The 17,044-nt window shown below is 35.7% G+C and overlaps 1 protein-coding gene across 3 annotated transcripts in view; it reads right to left on the bottom strand.

The window, feature by feature from the left end:
* The window catches only part of LOC138713714 (dipeptidase 1-like), a 1,576,476-nt gene that overhangs the window by 173,047 nt on the left and 1,386,385 nt on the right, over positions 1-17,044 (bottom strand). The window lies entirely within an intron of this gene.

The following is a 17,044-nucleotide window of genomic DNA, read 5'->3' as shown; positions in this document are numbered from 1 at the left end:
AAGGTCACTAACCCATCATCTAACCCTACCTAACCTCGGACTAGCAGTGACAAACAACCTTGGAGGGAATAGAACCGGAAAGTACCATCTATTACAAGAGGCGTTCTCAACCTGGTATTCGCGAGCTCAATGGTGCTCTTTTATTGACATTTGGTGCTCTCGTCATGGGAGTAAAAAAATATGTTCGCGAGAACAAACGCTCCTGAGCTCTCCTTTTTTCAGTAAAACTTTGTTGTACGCGTTGGAACAGTTCATATTCATCTGTTATAGACTACTCTTTAAGCGATCGAATAGGCCTCTCCGTATTTTTGTTGGCATTTCAATTCAGTATGGACTTACAAGATCATTCAAAAGATTAATACGGCTGAGAAAATTCAATTGATAGATCTCCAGTCCTCCTTAACGCTGAAATGTTTTAAAAGTAGAAATTCATAGCCTTTCAGCGTATTCCGAATCTCACCGGACCGGTGGACAACAATGACGCCACGCTGCAGAGAAATATGAACAAACCTGCTGGAAGGTTTGATGGCTGTCATGGCGGCTGTACAAGTTGTTGTCTGTGCTATGCTAGCAAGATTTTGCGAAATTTCCGTACTGTCATCTCGTTCAAAGAAAAGATAGCATAAACAATTTATTTATTGTATTAGTAGAAATAACTGGTCCGTTGACATGTTCGCTCATAAGCCATTAACATATTGTTTTCACGTTGTGCTCATTACAAACAATACAGCAGAACACACCGCCATGACACAACAGTGCACGATATCATTCGTCTGCTAATTCCCGCCCTATACAAGAACCTGAGAGGATAAAAAGAAAGGAGGGAGTACTCCAAAGCAAATATGCTTGAAATCGGTGCGACGGATATGACGTCAAACTACACCGTTTATGCCCCATAATCCACCGTCAGTTGCCAAATACTAAATTGCTACTGTCGGTTTTGGTCATACGTAAACGTATTAGAATGGATGTGGAGGTAACAGGACTACTAGCAGATTATTATACCAATGTATATTTCGCTGTATGTTTATTGAAAGTGTTACGGTTGTGACATGGACTGAACACTTCATTTCCACATTCTCTCTCTTATCAAGAAGGATGTTGGCATTCCTTCATATGTTAAAGCATAGGGGGACATATCAACGGGCATATTCTACAGTTGAGCGGAACAGAATATTAGTTTATTTATATAAAAAAAATAACTCCTGGTGAACTTGACTACACTTCTGAAATATTCACAACAACATGAAATAATTTGTAATCGTAATAATATGAACAAAACAGCTGATAAACACACCGGAAAAAGAGATGCACCATGGGTAATTTGACGGCCATACTAGTACACCTTTTGGTTCCACCGTTTCAAGCTTATGGCCCGGGATTGACAAGAACCAATCAGATTCATTGATGACGGCTGATGGAGACTGCCACCACCTCTGCAAGCTGATGGAACCGGTGCGACACCGCTCAGTGAAGTCAACGTTGAAATTCGGAACATCGTGATGCCATCAGATTGCTCAGCGCTGAGATTCGGAATACGCTTTTCGAGAAGTAGAAGATACGAAAAGGTACCAAATACTACGGAGTGTTTATCTTAAATGCGTAGCTATGTTCACAACGACTTACATATGCAAAAAACTTTCGTACTTGCGAAATATCTCACTAACAAAGCACGTTCACGCTTAATTTACTGATTCACATCTAGGCTAAGCGACTTCTACATGGACATCTTGAAATTTTGAATAACTTTCAGGTTCAAGGATCACAGTAGGCTAGCATAGTGAATGTTTTAAAAATGTATATTTTTTCTTATTTAATTTATTTATGTATTCATATATTAAACCTATTCGATATCATTGTACTCTCTCACTTAGTATTACATATGGGCGGTGCTCACAATCTTAAAAAGGTTGAGAACCTCTGTATTACAATAATAATCCTGAAATAACCATTGCTGATGATCCAGTATATGACATAGACTTTAGTAGTAGCCTATTCTGAAATGAATATATATACAATAAGCCGAAGTAAATAATATTACTTAATGAGTAAGCCTATAGAGAATAATGTAAATCAGCAGTTCCCAATAATTGCTAGCACCTATGAATATGAAATTTTATCGAATGTGTTTATTTATAAATTAGTATATGGAACACGGAAACTCGTACACACAGCCAGTGTGTACGCAGAATTTTGTCAAGGGGGTCATTGTTAAAGCTGTTTACAATTTTACATTATAGGTATTTTTAATTTTGTGCATTATTATTATTATTATTATTATTATTATTATTATTATTATTAAATATACGACTGTCTAAATACACAAGACCTTATACGAATGTTTTACAATATAATCAGAATTCAAACTAACGAACGGGTGAATACCGCTCTTAAAAGTAGTTTAAAATCGACAATGAACAATATTTAACATCTACTTGCAGAACTGTCAAAACAACATTTTCAAAATGTTTCACAAGTTAAATTTCATATGAGGCGTTCCATAAGAGAAGGGCGAGCCCACCAAGGGTCGAATTTTGCGGTTTTTACACCTCCGAATATTTAAGACACATATCTGCAACATAAGCCTAGCAGACGTTGGCCAGCTCGCCCTTACTACATCGAAATTATTATTGTTTGTAAGGTTGGAGAAACTGCATAGTCTGTGACAGGTTCATAATATTCATATTACACCGTACGAGAAGGGCGAATACGCCACTCCGCCTGAATGCGCACGCCATTCATTGTATCAGTGTTGTAACCACACAGACGAGTATAACCGTAGTGAGGAATTACGTGTATTTATAGCCACTGTAATAGCTTATGATGTGTAACAGTGACAGTGATAATCAACCAGGTATATCTGGTTATTATAGGAAACGTCAGAGACATGGAGAAACGTACAGGCAAAGATTAAAAGGAAGAAAGGTGAATCGTACATTAGTACGAAAACATCTCGACATGTGCAAGCTCGTGGTATAGGCCCGCAATGTACTTGTGGGTACTTCAACGCATTAGTTATGGAGAAAAGACAACCTGTCTTTCGCAGTTTCTGGGAGTTGGGTGATTATGACCTCTTAGAATACCTATATTTCTAAGCTCGTAACCAGTGTTGATGTGAACAGATGTCGCATTAAGAACAGGCCGACGTCTCTCAGCTGTTTTGCCAAAGAGGTATGTCACGCCAATAAAGCTCACTTCTGATAAAGTAAAGGATCTGAAAGCTCTCCTTACCTATGTGCCACAGAACGTTTCTGGATGACGTGATCAGCAAACAAAACGTGCAACTAGCAGTGACCGACTCAGAGGAACATCTTCATGAAGATGATGAAATGGATTATTAGCATCTCTGTTCCCAGAACAAGTGAGACCACTTTTGTTAGCAAGGGTAATAACATGACAGGCATCTACTTATTTTTGTTTATTAATAATTTCAGTCACTTCGTAAATGTCACATCACAGTGAGATTAAGTAGTTTTTATTTATTATTATTATTATTATTATTATTATTATTATTATTATTACTATTATTACAGATAATGAAGAAAAAATGGGAGTATAAGGGTACAGTGCATCAGTTATTCATAGATTTCAAAAAGCCATATGACTCGGTTAAGAGAGAAGTTTTATATGATATTCTTATTGAATTTGGTATTCCCAATAAACTAGTTCGATTAATTAAAATGTGTCTCAGTGAAACGTACAGCAGAGTTCGTTTAAGTCAGTTTCTGTCAGATGCGTTTCCAATTCACTGTGGGCTAAAGCAAGGAGATGCACTATCATCTTTACTTTTTAACTTCGCTCTAGAGTATGCCATTAGGAAAGTCCAGGATAACAGAGAGGGTTTGGAATTGAACGGGTTACGTTAGCTGCTTGTCTATGCGGATGACGTGAATATGTTAGGAGAAAATCCACAAACGATTAGGGAAAACACGGGAATTTTACTGGAAGCAAGTAAAGAGATACGTATGGAAGTAAATCCCGAAAAGACAAAGTATATGATTATGTCTCGTGACGAGAATATTGTACGAAATAGAAATATAAAAATTGGAAATTTATCTTTTGAAGAGATGGAGAAGTTCAAATATCTTGGAGCAACAGTAACAAATATAAATGATACTCGGGAGGAAATTAAACACAGAATAAATATGGGAAATGCCTGTTATTATTCGGTTGAGAAGCTCTTATCATCCAGTCTGCAGTCAAAAAATCTGAAAGTTAGAATTTATAAAACAGTTATATTACCGGTTGTTCTGTATGGTTGTGAAACTTGGACTCTCACTTTGAGAGAGGAACATAGGTTAAGGGTGTTTGAGAATAAGGTGCTTAGGAAAATATTTGGGGCTAAGAGGGTTGAAGTTACAGGAGAATGGAGAAAGTTACCCAACACAGAACTGCACGCCTTGTATTCTTTATCTGACATAATTAGGAACATTAAATCCAGACGTTTGAGATGGGCAGGGCATGTAGCACGTATGGGCGAGTCCAGAGGTGCATATAGGGTGTTGGTTGGGAGGCCGGAGGGAAAAAGACCTTCAGGGAGACCGAGACGTAGATGGGAGGATAATGTTAACATGGATTTGAGGGAGTTGGGATGTGATGATGGAAAATGGATTGATCTTGCTCAGGATAGGGACCGATGGCGGGCTTGTGTGAGGGCGGCAATGAACCTCCGGGTTCCTTAAAAGCCAGTAAGTAAGTATTATTATTATTATTATTATTATTGTTATTATTATTATTATTATTATTATTACTATTATTAATGTCTACCACTCTTGAGTTCATTCTACGGCCTTTTCTTTTTCTAATATTCTGTTTTCAAATTATTCACATAATATTGATGAATTTATAATGTTATCCATGATCACTATTAGGTTAGAATATTAAATTGGACATTTAATTGCAGTTTTCAATAAAGGTATTCGTTTTTCAGTGTACAAAGTAATAATCATTATTTACAGACGAGTCCTTGGCGGCTTCGCCCTTATCTCATTTACAGGTAAAATACTTTGGACATCGATTATCTCTACAGGTACGTTTGCCGGGTTCGTCCTTCCCTTACGGAACGCATCATATTATGTCGGCTTCATTTTATTACAAGGTCGGTACTAGGCGGTAGGTCTCTGTATAACAGCCATGGCGAAAATGTGATCGTGCGCCGAGCCACTGTGCAACCTGCAACGTGCATAGCACCTATGGAGGGAGGCGGACACCCGAAGGGGAAGTGAAGCAACTGTGTGACTTATTAAAGGATTTTCATTTTCCTTACGTCAAGCACTCAAATATAATTTTATACAGTACAAGGCTACAAACTAATGTTTAGTACGTGTAACGAAGAAAGAAATGAATAAGAAAACATAGAAAACATTATCACAACCTAAAATTAACTGTCTTCAGAATATCTCTGCGACAGAGTTTCAAAATCAGGAATTATGTCACTTACTGTCAGTCGTAGTTGATCACGAAGGTATTAGTCTGTCAGTCGTGATCTAAATTTGGTTTTTACTATTTTCATTGTTGAAAATAATTTTAACAAACGTAAGTTATAGCGAACATGGCTTCAACAGAGCAAGCGAACGAATGAACGAAGCTTGGGATATTTATTTTTTTAGCAAAGATTTCAAAAGTTCAACATTTTTCAAGTCCTTATATATAACTTTCATTTAACATCACGTTGTAAATCTGTGAGTTTAAATTGAAGATCTAACCGTATTATTCGTACATCTGCTGAAAAAAGGATCGACGTATAATAATAATAATAATAATAATAATAATAATAATAATAATAATAATAATAATATTAATAATAATATAATAATAATAATAATAATAATAACACAACTTTTTAATGTTTCATGAGTAACATGTAGTATAATGCCGTTTTATGTTACACAACAGTTTTCCTCTTAATACTTGTGAACAAATCATACATTTAATATTCTCATCATATTGGCAGCAAAAAAAATGCGTCCTCCCATCCTACTTTGAAACTTTCGTTTTTGTAGAGGTACATGGTTTCGAGAGAGATATTGCGACGATACGCCACTCGCAGGTCAGAGACAAATACAAATGGAACGGAGTTTGACTCCAGTGAATGAGAGGGTGGGGGTTAGAGAAGGTAGGAAGCAAGAGAAATGCATAGCTATCATTGCGAGCCACAATGTGCTCGTGAGTCACATTTTCGCCACGGCTGCTCTATAATAAAGATAGCATTGCTATAATTCGAACGTGCCGCAGCACCAAGCACAAGGATCATATTGAAGGAGGGGTAGGAGGGCTATGTCTTATGTCGATGTAGATTTTGTTACTCTGACAGTAAAAAATTAGAGAAGGAAAAAGATTATGTATGAAAATATTCAAATCTAAATCAGTATTTGTTTAAGTACAAAAGGAAGGTTAAAACCTGGTAAACCTTCCTCTCTTACGTACGCCCCTGCACACAACACATTCAAACATGAATGATCATTTTATAATCCTCCCATTGCAGAATACCACCGGGAAAGATGAGTCAATGCATGGCATATATGCCGCTGTTATGTTAAACCCGCTGACGTACTGACATTAGTACATATGAATGTCAACGAAATGGTTGCATAATGTAAATGTCACCATGTGTTTAGAATCATGCGGGACACAATACAAGAAACGGTCATAAAATAAGCGGCATGGTTCAATAATGTTGTGAATGTATGGGCGATGTAAAGCAAGCCACACATTGTGAACAGAACTGTGACGCTTGATGGCTCAATCCAAATACATTTCATGTTATAATTAGGGTAGCCACGAGAGATAAATGTGGGTTATTGGAAATACATTTTTTAGTATGGCAGCAGATTAAACATTTGCGTAATAAAATTTACAATACAACCAAACAAATAAAGGACAACATAAAGTATTAATAAGGGAATTAGTAGGGAAATATTTTAATCCTAGAAATAATATTTCACGTTTAGTAGGAGATTAAATGTTGTCAGAAAAATAAATGAGCTGAAAAAAATTTTATATTTTTCTCACTGCGCAGGAATATGTGCGTTTGTTTCAGAATTAAGAGAAGAGTAAAATAAGGGATCCATATCCTCTTAAAGCAGACATGCCATAAATAAGACACTGAATGTGCAGTGCATGTGCGCGGATCGCCGGTCTGTTGCTCTTAGCAGTTATTAGCAGGAGGGGTGTACAAGAATCTATTCTGCGCTTCTAGTGATGGATTAAATTGACATTTGGACATTAGGTCACAAAATATGATGTAAATTGTAATATATTTATATAGGACATATACAAAATTAATTGTATTAAAATTAATAACTCTATTTGTCTGAGAGTAGTTCACTTTTTAGAAATAAATTTTTATTACGTGAAGTAAAAAATTAAAGATGTCAGAGAAACCCCAACAATGTTATAGCTACCAAATGATATAACTGCATTTTTTTTCGTACTTTGATGAAACTGGCTTCTAAACAATTATTATTAGTGGCACGATCCCACTAGAAACTTTAAATCAACTTAACCACTTTAAAATTTTTTATGCAACGATTGATGTCATAGGATATCATTGTTAAAATCATCCTTAGCTATAATTAGTCATCATTTGTATCCAAGAAACTTTTATTGTAAATGATTTCCTATGTTTTCTTATCATTTATCTTAATGTTTTTTTTTCAGATTGTGACGTAATTGTTTTTAATCATTGTTCATTATGAATTGATTAGTAGGCCGATCTATTGAACACTTATTTAGGGCGGCTTTTGTTACTACAAATATGTATGTTTTTATAATTTTATAAGCTATTTAAGTTCTAGTAAGTCTTGTTATGGTACATTGTAATTTTATTCCACTTGTGAGCCCATTTTCTTGTAAATATAAAAAAAATTAGATTCTGGATTTTCTGATATCATTCATGGTCGTTGACGTACATATACCTCCTTAATAGGAAATAAAAGTGGTATACAGGATGGGAACGAAATATCCTTGCAGATTGGAAGGGACAATAGAGTACATTTAAATTAATAGAAAACCTATGTTACGTTTTATGATTAAATGCACGGTTAATTAGAAAATTAAATTTGAAGTTTCAACAGTCCAGCAACAACGCTGCTAACACATATACAAGTGATACAGATATAAGGGTCAAAGAAACGACGTGTCAACTAATCATGCTTATCCTATAATTTTTATCACCTCTAACATTTGTTTGTTTTTATCAACTCCCTACTATTGTTTGTTTTATCACCTTCCTTGCTTCTTTGTTTGCCAACATTATACTTTCAATAATTGTTTTTTTTATTTTAGTTGGTTATTTTACGATGCTTTATCAACATCTCAGGTTATTTAGCGTCTGAATGAAATGAAGGTGATAATGCCGGTGAAATGAGTCCGGGGTCCAGCACCGAAAGTTACCCAGCATTTGCTCATATTGGGTTGAGGGAAACCCCCGGAAAAAACCTCAACCAAGTAACTTGCCCCGACCGGGATTCGAGCGCGGGCCATCTGGTTTCGCAGCTAGACGCGCTAACCGTTACTCCACACGTGTGGACTTCAATAATTGTTGTATCTTTTAAAATTATTCATGTTCATCATCTTAATTAAAACTTTTCTATCATTTATCTTGTTTATATTATTTAGGTTATGTTGTAGCTTCCGCTGTATGTTATCATGGATAGTGACGTATAAGAGATTGTTTAATATATATTGATAATTGAGGTTGAATGCAACTATTTTAATAAAAATGAAACTGAATTAACAAAGCCTTCTTGACTAGTAATCGTCCATAGAGTTCAATGAAGGCTGTAGTCCACACCTGTGGAGTAATGGTTAGCGCGTCTGGCCGCGGAACCAGGTGGCCCGTCTTCGATTTCCGGTCGGGGCAAGTTACCTGGTTGAGGCTTTTTCGGGGTTTTCCTCAAGCCAATATATGAGCAAATGCTGGGTAACTTTCGGTGCTGGACCCCGGACTCATTTCACCGGTATTATCACCTTCATAGGCCTATCATTCAGATGCTAAATAATCTAAGATGTTGTATGACTTGAGGCTTTCCCGGCGTTTGATGTAGAATAACTCTTCTCGGGTTCTCAGCCAGGTGAGTTGGAGATTAGCTTCCAAGCTTTCGACGGCTAGCTCTGCCATCTTCTTCAGGGACGAAGAAGAAGATGGCAGAGCTAGCCGTCGAAAGCTTGGAAGCTAATCTCCAACTCACCTGGCTGAGAACCCGAGAAGAGTTATTCTAACCTAAGATGTTGATAAAGCGTCATAAAATAACTTACTAAAATAAAAAAAATGAATGTTGTATAGTTGGCAGAACTGTTAACAAGACCAGATCATCATAACACACTACTGCCATCTAGCTCAATATTCTCTTTTCCTTCATCTGTATCAATATCAACTTCATTTGTTGTTGTTTATTTAAGTGTCCGAAAACAGATCTGAACCTTAGAAGTGATATCAACAACTCACCACTTTATGAGGCAACTAGACCAGGAGATAATGGGGTAGAGTGGCCAGTTCCTTTCCTCCTTCATTGCATACATCTCCGAATTTCATTTGTTAATGAGTATACTTTTCTCTTTGTTCATCATTATTAACAAAAATTAAGGGGAAATGGACGTTATCGCATGCAAAGTAATGGTAAAAATAGCCTATCTTCAAGCGGCCAGAATTGTAATACTATTTATCACAGCTCTTTCATTTTTTTAGTGATATATGTATACACATTAAGCTTTAAAATGAAAGAAGAATGGTTAATGTAGTGTAAATCTTACCCTTAAATTAATTTTTGAATTTAATCATATTTTTTATATAAATTCACTACATACCTGTGATTAGATACACTCTATTCACTTATCATAGCACACATTGAATTAAAATTTTGGCCACTTACTGCTAATAGATACTAAAACATACCCTACTAAAATTATTAAAATATCTGTAATATTATGGGCATACGGCTTATACTAATCTTCAATTCCTTTTTAATTTATTGACGGTGATGATTGCTATAAGCCCTATGCCCATAATATTATAGATACATGAATAATTTTAGTGGGGTATGTTTTAGTATCTATTAGCAGTAAGTGGTCAAATTTTCAATTCAATATGTGCTATAATAAGTGAATAGAATGTACCTAATCACAGACATGTAGTGGATTTATAAAAAAATTGTGCTTAATTAAAAAAATTAATTTAAGGATAAAGATTTACTCTAGAGTAACCATTCTTTTTCATTTCAAAGCTTAATGTGTATACATATATCACTAAAAAAATGAAAGAGCTGTGATAAATAGTATTATATTTATGACTGCTTGAAGAGAGGTTATTTTTACCGTTATTTTGCATGCGATAATGACCAACTCCCCTTAAATATATTTATCATTACATAATATTACTGTTATTACTCTTCTTCGTCAACATATTGAATATTTCTCTAAAAAATTATCTCTTTTTCCAGAGCTTTCGTCAATATAGGGTGGAAGTGAAATAGCCTTGCAGATTTTCACAGGGAATACCTCATATTTTGTGTAAAAGAAAACTATTATATCATATTGGTGGAAAGTTCATAGTTTTTTTTTTTTCAGAAAAAAATGTTTTTTCCCAAATGTTTAACGCCCTCTTATTCTGTAACTATTGCGAATAGGTTCGTCATTTTTGTCCGTATCGATATGAAATCTGATAAAGAATAATTTATCCCACTGGCGTATTTCAATAGCACGGACGGTTTTCCTGTAAATTTGATTTAAAAAAAATTGATTTCTAGCCACTGCACGATGTGAAGAGATTGCAACGTCGAGGCAGAGAACAGCTCTCCTACCGAGACACACATATGTCTTTGACCCTTATATCTGTATCACTTCTGTGTTAGCAACGATGTTGCTGGACTGTTGAAACTTCAAACTTAATTTTCTAATTAACCGTGCATTTAATCACAAAACGTAATATAGGTTTTCTATTAATTTAAATGTACCCTATTGTCCCTTCCAATCTGCAAGGATATTTCGTTTCCGTCCTTTATACCACTTTTATTTCCTATTAAGGGGGTATCCATGTATTGTGGGTCCCTATCACCACGGCATGGCGCGTCCTCAGGTTGCGGATAGAGGAGACGGCCTCCAGATATGGAGGGTAGCTGCGAATATAGAATAAGCAGCCGTGGACAGCCGATAAGGGGTGGTCCTCCAGCTTGGGGGCTGGGCGAAGGGCTAACAACCCATCACCGTGAAAAACAGCTTGTTACGAAACCTAACAGTAAGCCTCGGAATGGGACTGATTCTCCGGCACGACCACAGCAAAGGAAAAAGGTTATACGATAATGCATATAGAGTGTTAGTTGGGAGGCCGGAGGGAAAAAGACCTTTAGGGAGGCCGAGACGTAGATGGGAAGATAATATTAAAATGGATTTGAGAGAGGTAGGATATGATGGTAGAGACTGGATTAATCTTGCTCAGGATAGGGACCAATGGCGGGCTTATGTGAGGGCGGCAATGAACCTACGGGTTCCTTAAAAGCCAGTAAGTAAGTAAGTAAGTAAGTATTAAGGGGGTATATGTACGTCAACGACCATGAATGATATCAGAAAATCCAAACTCTATTTTTTTTTATTTTTACAAGAAAATGGGCTCACAAGTGGACAAAAATTACAATGTACCATAACAAGACTTATTAGAACTATCGCTTCGTACAGTTTTAATGGTCAAAAGAAGTACGACGTAGTAAAAGACGTACTAAAATTATTAGAGGATAATACAGTCATCATTGTGTATGGACAGTTCAAGAGGACACTGTCATTTTATTAAGAAAATGACTTATAATTTTTCCCCCAATAGAATTGCAGAGATATTGCCTTAATAACCGAATTTAACGAAAGTGTGTGCTGGTATTTTAATCATTCACTCTGGTCATGTACTGTAGTGAGTGGGGTGTTTTCAAAACGGTTTCAAAATTAATCCTGCACGTCGAGTGAGAGGATAGGTCAACGTGTGAAGAAAGAGGCACTCAAATCTAAACAACAATCAATTTGATCGGAGTATTTAACAGTGGGTTGTTTTAGTTCTTCGGGAACAGGTAGTAAATGGCTTCATCTATTTAAAGGGTGGAACTTGCTGTGTCCGGTTGAACAGAGCTGGGCAGCGGGGAACTCCCAAGCAATTAACAACTACGTGGTAACTATCGGAAAACAGCTTGAATTCAATCCAGTCTCAATCCACTTTATAGTTCAACACATCGGAATGCCAATGTGTTTTGCATTCAAATTGCTCGACAATTGGAATTGATTTTACTGCGCGTCCACTTTTCCGCTCCACTACGTCTTGCTTTTTAAGGTTGGCGTAACGTTCATCGAAACGACAGCCGCAAGATGTACATTTACATATCACGAAGTCATGTGGAATATCGATTTTATACAAAATTACAAACCATTCGCTTCCTGAAGTGTAGACATACGTCTCTGTCACGGCGTCCGATCTATTGCTCCATATATCACCATGAACGTAATTTCTTACTAAATAAATCTGTGTTCAACAGTACTCCAATGCTTTTCTCAGTTTCTTTTTCGTTCAATATGTAGAGTGGCGCGCTAAGATTTTAGATAAAGTATTCTAATACAATAACATATTAATATACTTACTGAAATACTTAACTGTATTGAAAATGTATTAAAATTTTCATCACAATGTTATATAATAGTACATTATGCAACGAGCCTATAATGATAGTAATTAAGAAGCGAGTATGGATGTTTATGAAACGAGCGCAATCGAGTTTCATAATTTTCATACGAGATTCTTAATTACCATTATAAGCGAGTTTCATACGACTTTTTATGCTCGACCATATTTCTAACTTGAAATTACAGTATTCAGATGTATACATTTTATTTGTATCTGACAAGATCGGAAGTGACCTTGTTCTAGGTCGTGAATTGTGAGATGTGCGCAGACGCAAAAGTATTGATTTTTTCCGAGGAACAATAATGTCATTGACCTTGTGTAATCCAGTTAAACTTGGTATAACTTTGATTATTGAATTCGACATTGAAAAACGAGATGACAAATTGAATTTATTTGAATATTATTTACAATTAACGCTAATTATTATAGTAACAGAACATAACCTTCTGCGACAGTATTGGATTTCCAGCCTCCGTGACTTTTCGCTAATATTCTCTTTCGATTGTATATCCGAGAATAATCGATACTTGCGGTTTTATAACGGTACAAAGCTGACTCATTATTGGCTGAACACCTGTAAGCTGAGTTGTCATTGGCTGAAAACACCTGAACTTTAATGAGTAGGTTACTTTAATGACATGCATTAAAGGACTGCTACCAGGTGTGTAATTACTACATTTCGGCATGGTCGAGCATAAATAAATTAATAAGATATAAATAGGATTTTTTTAAAAAGAACTCTTACTGAAATAAAACTTAATCAGCTCAGTTTCAGAAAATTCCGCTACGAAGATGATAATTATATCTATTTTTTTATTCTGGCGAAGTTAAGGCCATCAGGCCTTCTCTTCCACTTAGCCACAAACAAAAGAAGCTGATTCAATTTTACAGACTAATATTAAAGAACACTAATAAAAATTTATATAGTTATATAGGGACATCATTTTATTTCTACTAACATTTTTAATATTAACCTGGCTATACCTTTGGATTAATGATTGAGACCCTGAAACACCGTTTGCTATCTCCTTCCATGACTGGAGTTCGATGATACTGGCGTAAAATACAAACAAATCACTTTACTACGTATAGGAGGAAAGAAAAGTAGTTCATCCATTTATGTAAAGTAGCAAATATCGCGCTTTTGAGTTTGATCATTTTAATTAGGTTTTTGTTTAATCAAAATACAGTATAGTATTAACAATGAGTGTTTTTACTCATGAACTGAGCTGTCCATGTGGACGTATTCATTATGCAGTGTATATTATAATGTCTACAGCACATTAGCGTACAATATAGAGAATGAAGTTTAATTGAAAAATAATCATAATATGGATATTTAAACACATTTTTGAAAATGGTGGCCGTTCATTTCGATACAGGCTTCAGCTCTAATGTGCATATTATCGCACTATAGACTATTGTACCTAATCCCAATTACCAGTTTCGTCCTTCGTAACTAGTAACTCATGTTGAAATAATTCTGTACCTACTCTATAAAAGAGTACCCTACGTAATGTAAATTCAATCTTCACTTGTGCCCGATCCGAAAAGATAAAATTACTCAGACATACTATCTACTGTCCGTCCAAGTGCTTATGTCGTAGGGTCGTAGAAAGGGAGGAAATCACGTGACAGTTAATTATTTAACGAGGCCCTTTTATTTAAGTTATTTTAAACAGTTGTATAATATTACGTAGACGTCCAATTCCTAACAGAAATTAATGTTCTCACAAAAGAGCTAAGACGACAGCCCAGCCACTAGCTGGCGAATAAAAGCAGGTGGGGAAAACCGGGATACGACGTAGGCAAATGGACGACAGTACCTGTGCGAAAATGATTCAATATTGAAAGCTCTTTCATCACTAGAAAACGCGAACATATTTTCGGAACGTACTGTTTACTGTGACCGTAAGGCTACTGTGACTGTATATGCGGTCTTGGATCTGTGTGCAGGACGGTTGAACTTCATTAGTAGAAGGAGTGAAGTACATTAAAAAACTCAGGTACAATAAAAATTGAAGTAAAAATAAAATGATGTCCCTGTATATATAATAAAGGTACTACTGTTGAATATGTGGATTGATGGGTGAAAATAATTAGTGCAGTAAAATTGTCAGTATCGTTTGTGTCCCTAAATTTTACTTACGGAAATTTACAAGCCTAAGTATTGTGTTAAAGTTTTTGTGTACAGTGAGGTCTGTTAGTTAATTCTTTTGCTAATGTAAAACCAAAAGGAAAAGATATGAGGACTTAAAAGTCGGGATATCGCACTGTTCATTCGAAAATACTCTTGTTCTTGCACAGCTAAGTATCTTTAAAAATGGATGTCATGTAATATTATAATTTCTCATTGTACGTTTTTCGAGTTTCGTGAGAATTCAGTTCCTTAACTATGTTGTGAATTACATTTCACTATATTTATAGTTTAGTTTCATAAACTATTATTCGGGTACACAAATAAAGTTAATTTATCCTACCCTAGTGACATAATGTAGGCTTACTCTTTATCAAATTGTTAGCAACTACCAGAAATGGTTCATTACTTCACAGTCATGTCAATTTTTTTTTTAGATTAGAAACAAATATTTCATATATCCGACCGGTAACATAGCAACAAAGACATTTTAACATCATTATAAGGCTTTAAACAATTCATAATGGCTAACCAATAATGCAGAAGGAAAATAAATTACAATAATTACTAAATAAGGTAACACCACAGTCTAGTACAGGCCTGCACAAACAGCGCTCAACGAGCGCGCGCGCTCCTTCGGATCGGGAGAGAGGTCTTTACCGCTCGCCGAAACGGAGAGGAAGATACGTCAGAATGACATAGACTTGCTATAGGTAGAGGAGAGGGAAACGACCACTCAGCTATCTAGTGGAGTGCAGTGTGTAGACCTATTCTCAGTAACTGTTTCACGTTGCTTACCTACTCCTACAGTACAGTATGGAGAATCTAAAAGACGGAACATAACATTTAACATTTAACGATTTACAGCCCGAACTTATTGATCTTCAATGTGACCTATGGGCTAAAGATCGTTTGAATAATACTACTAGTCTGGGTGAGTTTTACAAGACTAAACATTAGCAATAATATCCACGATTACACAGGCTGGCTGTGAAAATGATTGCTATGTTTGGCTCAACATTTATATTTGTGAGCAACTGTTTTCTATAATAAACTCTTTAATAAAGGCAGACATCGAACATCTGTAACTGATGTTTCATTACGATCAGTAGGCTACTGTTCCTTCCAGCTGCCAACAGCATAAAACCTCGTTTTGACGTACTGATAAATAAAAATATTACAAAATGATATTGTACATTTAAGTAGCCATAGAATTTCTATTACTTCTGTAAAATAAATATTTCTTTATTAATTAATAATAGTCCAAGATAGTTTTGCAAACACTGAACAGGAATTCATTTCATAAGCACTCGTAATATTACTTCGTTTTGTGTTTATTTTGTACGAAATCCACCCCTTCTTCCAGTCCACCCTTATACAGAGAGCGGCTCATGAGCTGTGGGCCGGCTAGGGGAGTGCAAACCTTGTGCAGGCCTGGTCTAGTATATACAGTCACGAAGCTCAATAAGTAATAAATATGCAGCCATAGATAGTTGCTAACCACTAGGCTCGCTACTATCGCCTCATTACAGACAATGCGAAATAGTACTTACACAGTCTAGCAACTTCAATAACTCAAGCTTCGTGACTGTATATACTAGACTTTGCTAATCCATATATATTACCCTGGCAGAAAGTTCAGGTATTCCTGGTGCCAACATAACAGTTACAAAATCACTACCAGCTGTTGTATTTCTCAGTATCGAATTTCGAAACAAAGTTGGCAAAATAAAATTCAACCTTCAAACTAGAAAATCATCATAATCCACTAGTATAATAATGTAGCCTAGTAATAGGGGGGGGGGGAAATGGTTAGGTTTCACCCTTGGGGTATTAAATAAGTTGATCAGGACTATATTTGCTTTAAAACAAAATCAATTTACCTTACAATTACTTCTTATCATTTTCTTGTTAATGTACTTATAATAGTACATTATGCAACGAGCCTATAATGGTAGTAATTAAGACGCGAGTATGTTTGTTTATGAAACGAGCCCAAGCTCGTTTCATAATTTTCATACTAGCGTCTTAATTACCATTATAGCCAAGTTTCATACGACTTTTTTTTGCTCGACCATATTTCTAACTTGAAATTATTCATAAATATTCATGTTATGGTTATGTGAGGAGCGGAACTGACCTGAATTGTGAGATGTGCGCAGACGCGAAAGTATTGATTTTTTCCGAGGCACGGATTCATTGACCTTGATATAATCTAGAGAATAACATGAATATTAGTCTTGATATAACCT

Source organism: Periplaneta americana, chromosome 14, assembly GCF_040183065.1.
Source record: "Periplaneta americana isolate PAMFEO1 chromosome 14, P.americana_PAMFEO1_priV1, whole genome shotgun sequence".
Taxonomy (NCBI): domain Eukaryota; kingdom Metazoa; phylum Arthropoda; class Insecta; order Blattodea; family Blattidae; genus Periplaneta; species Periplaneta americana.
The sequence above is the reverse complement of the archived record's forward strand: the minus strand, read 5'-3'. Positions and strand labels throughout refer to the sequence as shown.